The following is a 15,281-nucleotide window of genomic DNA, read 5'->3' as shown; positions in this document are numbered from 1 at the left end:
CACTTTCGTTTTTTACACTGCTGCATAAAGACCCAGCATCTAGAACAATGCTCAGAACATAGTAGGTGTTCAAAATACTTACTGAATAGATAAATGAATGCCATAAAAACCCATTAGTCATCATAACCCTAGAAAAAGTGTTTTTCTCTATAATCTTCAGATTCCTCATCTGTAAAATGCATAGGATTGGATACGATAACCTTCCTGTTCTAACATGCTTAAATTTGATGTTCTTAAGAGCAACATGCTCAAATCAATTTGATGAACATTAGTGGAGTACCTAATTGTGTGTCAGGCACTAACCTAAGCACTGGGAGGAAGAAAGATGAGGTCCCTGCCCCAATTTGCTCAAGGTCCGTGGAGGACAGATGAGTGTGATCAATGCTCATCACTCACTCACTCACTCAGCATATGTTCCTTTGAAAGTCAGTTCTGTGCTAGCAACAGAGATACGTGTGCACAGAGTATAGTGGAAGTACGTGGGGCACCTACCCAGCCTGGGGTACACAGTAAAGGCTTACAGAGGTGACCATTTCTTCTTCTTCTTCTTTTTTTCTTGAGACAGAGTTTCCCTCTTGTCACCCAGGCTGGAGTGCAATGGTGCAATCTTGGCTCACTGCAACCTCTGCCTCCCAGGTTCAAAGATTCTCCTGCTTCGGCCTCCCAAATAGCTGGGATTATAGGCATGCACCACCATATGCAGCTAATTTTTTTTAATATATTTTATTGTATTGTTATTATTATTTGAGATGGAGTTTTCACTCCTTTGCCCAGGCTGGAGTGCAGTGGTGCGATCTTGGGTCACTGCAAACTCCGCCTTTCTGTTTCAAGTAATTCTCCTGCCTCAGCCTCCTGAGAAGCTGGGATTACAGGCGTCTGCCACCATACCTGGCTAATTTTTGTATTTTTAGTAGAGATGGGGTTTCACCATGTTGGCCAGGCTGGTCTTGAACTCCTGACCTAATGATCTATCCACCTTGGCCTCCCAGTGTTTGGATTACAGTCATAAGCCACCACACCCATCCTATTTTTTATATTTTTAGTAGAGATAGGGTTTCATCATGTTGGCCAGGCTGGTCTCAAACTCCTGACATTAGGTGATCCACCCACCTTGGCCTTCCAACATGTTGGGATTACAGGCATCAGCCACCGCACCCAGCTAGAGATGGCAATTCCTTAACTGGGTGTTAAAGGACAAGTATGCATTGTCTAGGTGGAGAAAATGTTTTTCAGAAGGAGAAAACATCATGTACAAAGTTAGCTGAGTGCGGTGGCTCATGTTTGTAATCCCAGCACTTTGGGAGGCCAAGATGGGCAGCTCACCTGAGGTCAGGAGTTTGAGACCAGCCTGACTAACATGGTGAAACCCTGTCTCTACTAAAAATACAAAAATTAATCGAGTGTGGTAGCACACACCTGTAATCCCAGCTACTCGGGAGGCTGAGGCAGGAGAATTGCTTGAATCCAGGAGGCAGAGGTTGCAGTGAGCTGAGATCATTCTAGTGCACTCCAGCCTGGGCAACAGAGTGAGACTCCATCAGAAGGTAAGGAAGGAAGGGAAGGAGGGTGGGAAGGAGGGAGAGAAAGCGAGAGAGAAAGAAAGAAAGTTAGTTAGTTCTACCAAAGGAACCAACAAAAATCCCACAGTATATATATAGAATAAATAGGTGTTTCAGATGATCCAGTATGAGGGAGATCAGGGCACTGGAGACATGAGGGAGGGGCTCTTGGAAGGAGCAGGCCTAGCTCACAGAAGAAGGGGTCTCTGCAGCAGAGGAGACGAAGGGGACACATTGGTGGCAGCATGGCACATTGGAAAGGAACCTCTGGTTCCAGCTCTGTCACTGACCACCTGTGTGATCTTGGAGGATCCTCTGGGTCTTGGTTTCCCAAATGCAAAGACAGGGAGTTAGACTAGATGGGGTCTTACACCTCTTGCATGATAGGGTCTTTGGGAGAGGGTTGGAGGGTGGAAGGGAGGAAAGGCATTCTAGGGAAAGAGAAAAGCATATCTCAGCTTGGGCTGGGATTATTGCTGGTAGAGCAGGCAGCAGGATTCAGAGTTCTGCCAGGTTGCCAGGGTTTCCAACGATGGGAACCCCTCTCGAAGCCTAAGCTACATGAGCCAGAGAGCTGCTTTCCTTTGAAGAGCTTCTGATCCATAAGGTAATGGGATAGAAGCGTCACAATGTGTAACAATGTTCAGGCTCACAATATAGCACAGGAGGGCCAATCCCAACCCAAACCACAAGCCTTAAATAGAAAATGAGATCCAGTTACCGCTGCCCCCTGTAAATATGTCTGTAAAACATTTATCTGGCAATAAAAGAACTGACAAGGCAATATGAGTGTAATTGTTTTTGGCAGTTGGAAATATTTCAATTAACACACTATAAAAGCCACACTATAATAAATGCAAAACAGGCCAGTGAAATCAGCTACAGCCCTGACTTCCCAACCATGGCAAAGGAGATTGAAAGTCAGGCTGCCACTTTGGCCCCTTGGTCTTGCAGAATGAGAAGCCTGAGACAGACAACCCTGAATTCCTGAAAGGCTTTTGATGGTTCCTCCCAGAGGCTATCAAGCCACAGAAGAAAATTCAAACTCTTCCCCAAGCCCTCAAAACTCTATCATCCAGCCCAAAGCCTCCATTCCAGCCTGTTCTCCTACCACCATGTGCTGGGACTCCCAGGTGCAGTCAGCGAGTCCCTGAGCCTGGCCTGTGTTTTCCCACTTCTCCACTTTTGCTGTTATCATTCCTCCGCCAGGAATGCCATCTTCCCCTTCCCTCTCCCTGCTTCCACTACCTCTGCCTAACAAAATCCTACCCAACTAGGCTCTGCTAGTTCTTCATCTAACTTTTCCTTTTCCACCTTTCTCCTACCTCCCTCTACTCTTCCTTTCCTCACTTTAAGCAAGGCTACCCTCCACCTTCCATCACAAGTACTGAATGATCAAACGTATCTTCAAATAGATACTCTGTTACAGTCTCTGGGTCTGGTCTGAAAAGAAGCATAACACTGCAGTACACATAGGAGGCAGCTTGACATTCTTATGCTATTGACCAAAGAAAGTCCTCTTCTCTTGGCTAGGTCATTCCATTAGGCCAAGGGAAGATGTCTATGAAAGAGTGAGGCAGGAAGAGGAAACCCTCCCAGCCCACCATGGCAGACAATGTAGTCCTAGTGATCAACGGGATAACAGATATCCCAGCCTGAACTCCTTCACAGCAGAGCATTTTTCTATCCTTATTGCTGTGGATTTCAGTATGAGCACTGTGAGAGCAGGAACTGAGTCTTATTTTGAATCACTAGCACAGAGGCTAGCACTTGGATGGAAGTCACTGTCCTTATGAAAGTCACCAGTCACAACTCAGCCACCTAGTGGTCACTTCTCAGTTCTCTTACAGGACCTGACATTGCTGAGGGCTCCCTCCCTCCTCCTTGAAACTTCTCCACCACCTTCTTTTCCATGTTACTGATCTCTCCAATGGCTCCTCAATATCCTTGACCTCTCCAGGGATATATGCTTGACCCTCTGGTCTTTCTATTCTACACCCTCCCCTTGGCTGCTCTTATAACCCCACCCATAGCTTCATCTTCCATCTTCCACCTTATGATGAAGCTCAAATCTATTTATTATTATTTCTTTTCCCTAAGACAGGATCTTGTGACCAGGCATGGTGGCTCATGCCTGCAATCCCAGCACTTGGGGAGGCTGAGAAAGGTGGATTACTTGAGGCAAGAAGTTGGAGACCAACCTGGCCAATATAGTGAAACTCCATTTCCACTAAAAATACAAAAATTAAGGCCGGGCGCGGTGGCTCAAGTCTGAATTCCCAGCACTTTGGGAGGCTGAGGCGGGTGGATCACGAGGTCGAGAGATCGAGACCATCCTAGTCAATATGGTGAAACCCCGTCTCTGAACTAAAAATACAAAAAACTAGCTGGGCGTGGTGGCGCGTGCCTGTAATCCCAGCTACTTAGGAGGCTGAGGCAGGAGAATTGCCTGAGCCCAGGAGGTGGAGGTTGCGGTGAGCCGAGATCGCGCCATTGCACTCCAGCCTGGGTAACAAGAGCGAAACTCCGTCTCAAAAAAAAAAAAAAAAAAAAAAAAAAAATTAGTCAAGTGTGATGGTGTGCACTACTCAGGAGGCTGAGGCAGGAGAATCACTTGAACCCAGGAGGCAGAGGTCACAGTGAGCTGAGACTTAAGAGAGGCGGGGGGGGGGAGAGAGAGAGAGAGAGAGAAGAGAGAGAGAGAGAGAGAGAGACAGTATCTTGGTTTCCCCAAATCTATTTTTGAAACTTATGACTTCCCAGAACCTCATTTTAATGACAGAGTACTCAAACTGAATATCTGTAAAACTGACCTGATTTCTTCACCCTAAACTGTCACTTCCTCCAGGATTCCCTCTCTCTCAAGTGCATTACCATTCATTTAGTCACCCAGGTTGGAAACTGGGAACCATTAAAGATGTTTGTCCATTCTTCACCCTCTCACTAGAATTATGTTTCAAAGCCTAACAATTCTACATCTTTAATATTTTTCTTAACTATCCTTAATTCAGGCCCTTACTATTTTTTGCCTAACCACATTTGATCTCCCTAACTCCAGTTTCTCTCTACTCTAATAATTATATCATTATAATTATTTTCAGCTACTGAGCACTTACTCTGGCCCAGTCATTTACTAAGCTATTTATGTAAATTATTTCATTGAATCTTCACAACCACTCTGTAGAGTATAAGCTGTCATTATTTCTACCTTACGAGAAAACTGAGGTATAGAGACACCAAGCAACTGACCCAAAGTTGACCAGGATTTGAACCTAAACTCTTAATCACTACCTACAAATGATCTTCCTAAAACAAATATGATTGTGTCATTCTCTTGATTGAAAGCCTCCAGGAGTTCAAGACCAGCCTGGGCAATAAAGCAACACCCTGTCTCTACAAAAAAAATTTTTTTAATTAGTTGAATGTGGTGGTGTGTGCCTGTAGTCCCAGCTACTTGGGAGGCTGAGGTAAGATGATTGCTTGAGCTCAGGAGTTCAAGGCTGCAGTGAGCTATGATTGTGCCACTATGCTCCAATCTGGGAAACACAGTGAGACCTTGTCTCAAAATAAATAATAAAATAAAATAAAATGAAGCCTCCAAGAGCCCATCCTCCACCATGAGATGAAGCCCAAGTCCCCAAAAATGGCATCTACCTCATCTCCTACTTTTCCCCTCCTACAGCCACACTCAGTCACTTACAATTCTCCCTAAGCTTATGTTGGAAAGATCCATGTATGCAGAGGGACTGAGCCTATGTCTCCAGTGGTTAGATAAGCCCCGAGCCTCACACAGATGATAGTAGCTGACCTAGAAGGGGGCTGCCCACATAAAATATCTCCTCTCTTTCCTTAGGTTCACAGGATTTCTTCCATAAGCCATCTGACTTCTCTGCTCTATGCCAAGCATCTTTCTCCCTTCCCTTAATACTACCAACCATGATGTCTGGTCACCCTTCTGTCAAGCCCTTTACCTCATTCAAGATGCCACCTCTCTGGACCTCTGACCACCTTGTTCTAGAACAACTCTGGATCACCTCCTTGGCTCAGTACACTTTTGGATGATCTTTAAGTTAACACCCCTCCTAATTTGGCCGAGCCCTAAGGACTGTCTTTTTCCATAAGCAGCCTCCAGTGCAGCCCCACTCAGTCTGTCCTGGGACATGAGGAAGCCAAAGGGCACACAGTAAGTCCCAAAGAAGTCTGGAAAGCTGTGGAGAAGAGCTGAGAGAGAATGAGATGGCTGGAAAGAGACATTCTCATGTAGAGCAGTGACATACCAAGGGCAGATGTTTGAAGTTTGTCTGCAGCGGGGTTTGGGGAGGGGAGAGAGACAGAGACCAGTTGATTACCATCACCATCCCTAATTGCAATCTAGTGAGCACTCTAGCTAGGCACTTTGTTGGGTATTGTATGGTCATTGTTCCCAATCTTCACAGCCTTCCTGAAAAGTAGATGAAACTGTTCCCATTTTATTTTATTTTATTTTGTTGTTGTTGTTTAAACTGTTCCCATTTTAAAGACAAGGACACTGAGAATTGTTCAGATCAAATGACATAGTCAATGGAAGGATACAATAAAAACAAAAATTCTAGTCAATGTAAGAGATAATTACTATTACCACCGATTGGTCATTTACCTGCATTTAGACCTGTTCTGGTTCATGACCCCACTGAACAATGCAAGCCATCTATTTGTCCCTGACCATATTTTAGGGATAAATAAGGAGATAAACAATTCTTAAGCTGTTCTCCATCATAAATACATAATGTTTTAAAAATGAGTATGTGATCAGATGGAGCCATGGAACCCAAGTGTGTGGGCTTTGAAGTCAACCATAGCTGTGTTTGAGTTCCCACCCTGCTACCTGCTAATAGTTTTATGACCCCAGGCAAGTTAATTGTCTTCTTTGAACCTCAGTATCCTCATTTTTTAAATGGGCATTATAATGACACCCTCAGACAATCATAAGCTTGTTATAAGGATTAAATGAGTCAACACACGTAAGGTGCATAGTAAAATGGGGCATTTTACGTGCAACTGGCCAGAGTGTGGCATTACATTCTCATTTATAGACAGCATTACATTCTCATTTATAGACCCTGCTCTGCCCTCAGCCACACGGGATCTGTGTGGCCCTTTGCCTACTAGGAAGCACCTGCCTTAGGGATGACTACATTCCAGCAGCTCACATCTCTGCTCAAGAGTTCAATGCTGAAACAATTGTTCCTGGAAAGAGGGGCTCTTCGAAGCATGCAAACCAGCAGATGCTGCATCCTCTTTCCTGGGGCCCAGGAGACTTCGTTTACCATCTCAGTTGTCTTGGCCCTTATTTTAAAATTCACTAACAGGTTTCCATTAAGCTAAATTGAAACTAAATACCTCACCAGATTGCAGTTTCGGTTTCTAAAAGGGTAAAAGCTCTTAGTCCCAAAGGAACAGCAGCAATTCACCAACAAATCTTCCTCCAGCTACACTGAATACATTTTAAATCTCTGGGCCTAAGTGTAGTGTCAAAAGCACACAGAAGGCACTCAATAAGTGTTTGTAGTTGAAAAAAATATTAAAACTTTGAACAGTGGTATGCAGGGTGCACCATCATACATTGATGCAAACTTTTTGTACCAAAGTTTGCAATGTGTACCAAAGTTTAAAATGCATATATCCCTCAACTTAATGGCTCCACTTTCTTGAATTTTCTCATAGAAATATTCACACCTCAGGCTGGGTACAGTGGCTCCATGCCTGTACTCCCAGAATTTTGGGAGGCCAAGGCAGGAGGAACACTTGAGCCCAGGGGTTCAAGGCCAGCCTGGGGAACATAATGAGACTTCATCTCTACAAAAAAATAAATAAATAAACAAAATTAGCCAGGTGTGGCAGTGTATGCCTGTAGTCCCAGCTCGGGAGGATCACTTGTCCCGGGAGATAGAGGCTGCAGTAAGCTGAGATTGTGCCACTGCATTCCAGACTGGGTGACAGAGCAAGACCCTGTCTCAAAAAAAAAAAAGAAATGGACACACCTGCATAAGAAGGTACAAACTTGCTTGCTGCAGTTTTATTTGTAATTTTTTAAAATTGAAAAACACAAATATTCACCAATAGGAGCCTAGGTAAATAAATTAATATAAAATAATTATAGCACTTCAATGGGATGTTATGCATATTTTAAAAATAATAACTATTGTGCAACATAGTGACCATAGTAAATAGCAGTGTATTGGATCGGGTGTGGTGGTTTATCCCTGTAATCCCAGTACTTTGGGAAACCTAGGTAGGAGGAATGCTTGAGGCCAGGAGTTCAAGACCAACCTGGGTGATACAGCAAGATACTCCATCCCTACAAAAATTTTTAAAAATTAGCCAGATGTAGTGGGGTATACCAGTAGTCTTAGCTTCTTGAGAGGCTGAGGTGGGAGGATCACTTGAATCCAGAAGTCCAAGGCTGCAGTGAGCTGTGATCATGCACTGCACTCCAGCCTGGGCACCAAAGCTAAACCCTGTCTCAAATCAACCAACAAACTAACCCACCCACCAACCAACCAACCAATGTATTTTATTATTGAAAACTGCTAAGAGAATAGGTTTTAAGTGTTCTAACCTCAAAAAATTATAAATATGCTAGATAATGCTTATGTTAATTAGCTTGATTGGCTGGGTGTGGTGGCTTATACCTGTAATCCCAGCACTTTGGGAGGCCAAGGTGGGCAAATCAACTGAGGTCAGGATTTCGAGATGAGCCTGGTCAACAGGGCAAAACCCCATCTCTACTAAAAATATGAAAATTAGCCAGGGTGGTGGCAGGTACCTGTAATCCCAACTACTTGGGAGGCTGAGGCAGGAGAATCGCTTGAACCTGGGAGGTGGAGGTTGCAGTGAGCTGAGATCGCGCCACTGCACTCCAGCCTGGGTAACAGGCGAGACTCTGTCTTAAGATAATTATGATAATAATTACCTTGATTTAGCCATTCCACAATGTATACATATTTCAAAATATGTTTTATGTGATAAATTGCAATTTTGTCAATTAAAATAGTATAGTATTGAAAAATAAAGTGAAAAGAATGAAGTAAACTTTTATGTATTGCTATGGAAAGCTCTCCAAGGCATATTGTCAAATAAAAAAGCAAGTTACACAGGAATAGATCACCCATCTGTTTACTTTAAGAATATGTGTATATATATATTTGCATATACATACAAAATTTCTGGAAGAATATATAGAATCTGTTGACAGTGGTTTTTGTCCAGGCAGTGTGACTACAGAATTGTGGGGAAGAGGACTCATACTGTTATGTATACATTGTCATAATTCAATTTTTTTTTTTTTTTGAGTCAGGGTCTTACTCCATCAGCCAGGCTAGAGCGCAGCAGCACAATCACAGCTCACTTCAGCTATGACCTCCTGGGCTCAAGGGATCCTCCTGACTCACCCTCCCAAGTAGCTAGGATTACAGGCACGTACCACCAGGTCTGGTTAATATTTAAATCTTTTATAGAGACACTGTCTCACTATGTTGCCCACGCTGGTCACAAACTTCTGGCCTCACATGATCCTTCTGCCTCAGCCTCCCAAAATGCTGGAATTAGAGGCATGAGCCACTGCACCCAGCCTAATATATTAAATGTGAATATGCATTACTTTGATAATTTCAAATGCTAATTAAGAATGTAAAAATCAAGATATAGTTACATACATTTTTCTTTCCTATGAATGCAGTGTTAGCACAGTGCTCAGAATGCTGGAAAAGAGAATACGAGACCAGCCCTATTTCTCTCTGGAAGCACAGAAGGACAGAAGCCAACTCTATAGGACTCTTCCTAGATAAGGCTGCAGAAGGCCAAAAGTATAGGGTTTAAAAGCTGGAGTTCTAGAGTAAGTCTTTGCTGGATTCCTGGCTCTGCTATGAATTATATGTAAGATGTTGAGCAAAGCATTTAGTCTCTAAACTTCGTCTCCTCATTTGTAAGGTGGAGAAAAATATTAGTGCCCTCCACATAGAATTGCTATGATGATAAAATAAAACAACATATAAAGAGCACTAACACAGAACCCAGCACAAAGTAAGGCCTGAAGTACCAATGGCAATGTAAACATTTTGGTTGTCATTATTTTTATTATTCCATGTAGTCTGCCATGCAAGGCAACTAAGTTCCATTCTGAGGGCTTAGAATAATTGAAAAGTATGTTTTCTAGGTCCCAAGAAATCTTATTAGAAAGGAGCCTGGACATCTCAGGGTGTCACAGCAGAAGGATGACAATAAAAATACTTTCCATTTATATAGCATCTTTCAGTTTACTAAACATTTTGGAGTATACTATCTTATTTGATCATTATAACAATCTTTTGTGGATAGATGTTTAATCTTGTCAATGTTTTTGTTTCTGAATCTATTGAGATGTTATCATCATATGATTTTTCTTCTTTATCCTATTAATGTGAAAAAGCTTTGATTTTTAAATGAGTTAACTTTGTATTCTTGGGATAAACCTCACTTGATCTGACCTATTATTCTTTTTATGTATTGCTGAAAGAGATTTGATATTATCTTGTTAGGATTTTTGGCATTTATGTTAATGAGGAATATCAGCCTGTAATTTTCTATTTGTATAATGCTTTGATTTTGATATCAGGGTTACACTGATGTCATAAAATGAATTGGAACTTATTCCCTTTATCCTTTATTTTCTGAAAGACTTTGTATAAGATTGGTGTTATTCATTCCTTACATACTTAATACCATTCATCAGTGAAATGATTTGCATCTGAAGTTTCTCTGTGGGATGGTTCTTAATTATGAATTAATTTATTAATAGTTATGGAGTATTTTCCATTTCTTCTTGTGTCAGTTAAGATAAAATGTGTTTTTCAAAAATTTCATCCATTCCATCTAAGTTGATGAATTTATTAGCATAAGGTTGTTCCTACTATCCTCCTATTATTCCTTTTAACATCTGTAGGGTCTGTCCTGATATCTCATTTTTTATTCCTGATACTGGCTATTATGCTTTCTTTGTATCTTATATGGCTTCCTAGATTTTATCAACTTTACTATTAATCTTTTCAAATAATCAACTTCTGGCTTTGCTATTATTTTTCTTACTGTTTCTCTGAAACAGTAAAGTAAGTGGAATTGATGAAATAAATCTTGTTTCTATTTCTTTGGATTTAATTTACTCAACTTTTTCTATATTCATAAGATGGAAACTTAGAAAACTGATTTTAGGCGGGGCACCGTGGATCATGCCTCTAATACCAGCACTTTGGGAGGCCAAGGCAGGCGGATCACTTGATTCAGGAGTTTGAGACTGGCCAACATGGTGAAACTTCATTTTTACTAAAAAATACAAGAATTAGCCAGCTGAGACAGAAGGATCACCTGCTCCCCAGGGGTCAGAGGTTGCGGTGAACAGAGATCGGACCACTACACTCCAGCCTGGGTGACAGAGCAATACCATCTCAAACAAAACAAAACACTGATCTTTATTTTTTATTTATTTTTTTTTTAGAGACAGGGTCTCGCTATGTTGCCCAGGCTGGAGTGCAGTGGCTATTCACAGGCACGATCCCACTACTGATCAGCACGGGAGTTTTGGCCTGCTCCGTTTCCGACCTGGGCCGGTTCACCCCTCCTTAGGCAACCTGGTGGTCCCCCGCTCCCGGGAGGTCACCATATTGATGCCGAACTTAGTGTGGACACCCGATCGGCATAGCGCACTGCAGCCCAGAACTCCTGGGCTCAAGCGATCCTCCCACCTCAGCCTCCCGAGTAGCTGGGACTACAGGCACGTAGGCAAGTGCCACTGCACCCGGCAACACTGATCTTAAACTGTGTGTGTGTGTGTGTGTGTGTGTGTGTGTGTGGTGGTGGTGGTGGTGAGGGGGTGGGCAGGAGAGACAGGTCTCATTCTGTTGCCCAGGCTGGAGTGCAGTGGCACAATTATGGCTCTCTGCAGCCTTTACTTCATGGGCTTAAGCAATCTTTCCACCTCAGCTTCTCAAGTAGCTGGGACTACAGGCAAATGCCACCATGCCCAGCTTTTTTTTTTTTTTTCCTATTTTATTTATTTATTTATTTTTGTAGAGATGGGGTGTCACTATGCTGCCTAGGCTGGTCTTGAACTCCTGGGCTCAAGTAATCCACCCACCTCAGCCTCCCAAAGTACTGGGATTACAGATGTGAGCCACTACACTTAGCCTTTCTTTTCTAATATAGCATTTACAACTATACCTTTCTATTAAGCACAATTCTAGCAGCACCTCACAATTTTTGATATGTTTTATTTTCATTAAAATTCAATTAAAAATATTTTCTAATTTCCCTTATGATTTTCTTGACCTACAGGTTATTTAGAAGTATTCTTTAATTTCTAAATACCCAGAGATTTAAAAGATATTATTTACTTCTATTTTGTTCAAACTACCATTAATATGCTGAGATCCTTTTTTGGCAAGGATGGATGTTGAATTTGAACTAAGTTAAACAGTAAGATTTTAATCTTTTGAAATGCATTTGGACTTATTTTATGTCACAGTGTATGGCTGACCCGTGTGAAAATTCTGCAGTTCTTGGGTGTAGTTTTCATTCTACTGTTCTTAAGCGTAGTGTTCTATAAATGTTAATTAAGTCAAGTTGGTTCACAGCATTGTTCAGATCTACTGAGAGAATAATGTTAAAATATCTAATTATCATTATGAATATTTCTACTTCTCCCTTTAGTTATGTCATTTTTTGATGCTTACATATTGAAGTTCTTTTGATTCTTATATCTTGAGGCACACACTTTGTGATTTCATGTCTACCTCTTGAATTGACCCTTTATCATTTTTAAATGTCCCTATTTATCTCTGGGAATACTTCTTATCTTGAAGGCTGCTTTGTCTGATTAACTCACACAGATTTCTTATGGTTCCCATTGCATAGTGTATTTTTCCATTCTTTTATTTTCAAATATTCTGTGTTTTTACATTTAAAATATATTTCTTGTAACAGGCAACATATATTTGTTTTTTACTTTTTCCTAGCCTGATAAATTCTGCCTGTCAATTGTGGGCCTTTACCATATTGTCTTTGTTTTCTAGTTTTTCTCATCTGCTTTTGTTTCTCTGTTCATCTTCTGCCTTCTTGTGTGTTAACTAAATATTTTTAGTACTCCATTTTGCTCTCTTGATTGGCTTTTCATGTGTGTCTTTTTGTATTTTGTGCATGTGTGCCTTTTTGTATTTTGTGCATGTGTGGTTGCTCTAAGGGTTACAATATGCATCCTGAAATTATCATAGTCTACTAAAAATAAATATTGTACCACTTTACACTTCACAATGTAATAATCTCATAACATGATAATTCTATTTACCACCACTACTTCATCCTTTGCCCTACTGTTGTCACGTATTTTATTTCTGTATACATTATAAGCCCTGCTTGACAATCATGGTTTTGTTTTTGTTTTAAACAGTCATTTGTCTTGTAAGAAAATTAACAGAAGAGCTGGGTGCAGTGGCTCATGCCTACAATCCTAGCACTTTGGTAGGCCAAGGCAGGAGGATCACTTAAGGCCAGGAGTTTGAGATCAACCTGGCCAACATGGTAAAACCCTGTCTCTACTGAAAATACAAAAAAATTAGCCAGGCGTAGTGGTGAGCATCTGTAATCCCAGCTACTCAGGAGGCTAAGGCAGGAGAATTGCTTGAACCCCAGAGACAGAGGTTGCAGTGAGCCAAGATCACATCGCTCAGCTCCAACAAAAAAGCCATTCCATTGTCTTCTGGCCTACATTGTTTATGATGAGAAGTCAACCATAATTCATATAATTGAGGGGTATTTTTTCTGGATATAGAATTCTGAGTTGACAGTAATTTTCTTTCAGTGCTTCAGATATGTCTTTCCAAGTCAGGCACAGTGGCTCACACGTGTAATACCAGCACTTTGGGAGGCTGAGATAGGAGGATCACTTGATCCCAGGAGTTCAAGACCAGCCTGGGCAACATAGTGAGACCCTGTCTCTACAATAAATAAAATTAGCTGGGCTTGGTGGTACATGCCTGTGATCCCAGCTACTTGGGAGGCTGAGGCAGGAGGATCACTTGAGCCCAGGAGGTCAAGGCTGCAGTGAGCTGTAAGCATGCCATTACAGTCCAGCCTGGGTGACAGAGTGGGACTCTGTCTCAAACAACAACAACAACAACATAGCCATTCCATTGTCTTCTGGCCTACATTGTTTATGATGAGAAGTCAACCACAATTCATATAATTGTTCTCCTGCATGCAATGTGTCATTTTTCTTTGGCTACTTCCAAGGTTTTTGTTTTATCTTTGGTTTTCAGTAGTTTGACTCTGACAGACATAGATGTGGTTTTATTTGTATTTATCCTGCTTGGACTCACTGAGTTTCTGATAGTCATATGTTTTCCACCAAGTTTAGAAAACTTTTGAACATTATTACTTTATTTTTCCTCCTCTTTTTCTTTCTCATATTCCAACTATACACATGTTCCAAATACATATATAATATATTTCATAGGTCATTAAGGCCCTCTCTTTTACGTTTACTTTTTCATGGAGACTCAGTAACAGGGTGCCTGTTTTTTCTTTTTCTTTTCTCTTTTTTCTGAGACATGGTCTCACTCTGTTACCCAGACTGCAGTGCAGTGGTGCAGTCACAGCTCACAAAATCCTTGATCTCCTGGGTTCAAGCGATCCTTCCACTTCAGCCTCCTGTGTAGTGGGACCACGGCGCATAACCACCACACCCGGCTAATTTTTTAATTTTTTGTAGAGATGAAGTTTCCTTATGTTGCCCAGGTTAGTCTCAAACTTCTGGGCTTAAGTGATCCTCCCATCTCAGCCTCTTGAAGTGCTGGGATTATAGTCATGAGCTACCGCACCCAGCCAGGCTCTCTTTTTACAAGAAAAACAAAGCAAAACAAAACAAAACAAACTTGTTTCTCTCTGTTCTTCAGATTGAATAATTTCCATGGATCCATATTCACATTCAGCTGTTACGCCTATCCAACGAATTTTAATTTCTGACACTGGATTTTTCTACTGTTTCCATTTTTCTGCTTAGATTCTCCATCTATGCATCCATTAAAATGATATTTCCTTTAGGTCCATAAATATATTTATAACAGCTGCTTTAAAGACATTGCCTGCTAATTCCAACATCTGGGTTATCTCCCCGGTACTATCATGCTCTCCTTTGGATCTACCTCTCTGAGCTATGATCAAGAAATTGTCCCTAGGCAGAGAGCAAGGGTAAATGTGTGACTCACACTGAGTGTTTTACTTCCCTCAGGAATCACTGTCCTATGCTGTCCATTGTCTAATACCTCAAAACATTAGTGTCATATATTATGTTCAAGCTTACAGCTGTTTACAGTGGGAAGGAAAGTCCAGTGTAGATTTCTGCATCATGATCAGAATATAAATCCCCTAAATCAAGGTCTTTAAGAGTTATATATAAAGTATGCTGCATTTTATTTATTTATTTTATAGACAGGTTCTCACTCTGTTGCCCAGGCTGGAATGCAGTGGTAAAAATCATAGCTCACTGCAGTCTTGAACCCCTGGGCTTAAGGGATCTTCCTGCCTCCCGAGTAGCTGGGACTACAAGTGCATGCCACCATGCCTGGCTAATTTTTGTTGTTGTTGTTTTATAGCGATGGGGTCTTGCTATGTTGTCCAGGCTGGTCTCAAACTCCTAGGCTCAAGCGATCCTCCTGC

At 41.5% G+C, this 15,281-nt stretch overlaps 1 protein-coding gene across 2 annotated transcripts in view; it reads right to left on the bottom strand.

The window, feature by feature from the left end:
- Window positions 1–15,281, bottom strand: part of DNAI1 (dynein axonemal intermediate chain 1) — a 60,916-nt gene that overhangs the window by 37,115 nt on the left and 8,520 nt on the right. The window lies entirely within an intron of this gene.

This window comes from Saimiri boliviensis, chromosome 2 (assembly GCF_048565385.1).
Source record: "Saimiri boliviensis isolate mSaiBol1 chromosome 2, mSaiBol1.pri, whole genome shotgun sequence".
NCBI classification, from domain to species: Eukaryota; Metazoa; Chordata; class Mammalia; order Primates; family Cebidae; genus Saimiri; species Saimiri boliviensis.
This window is presented reverse-complemented; position numbering and strand designations above follow the sequence as displayed.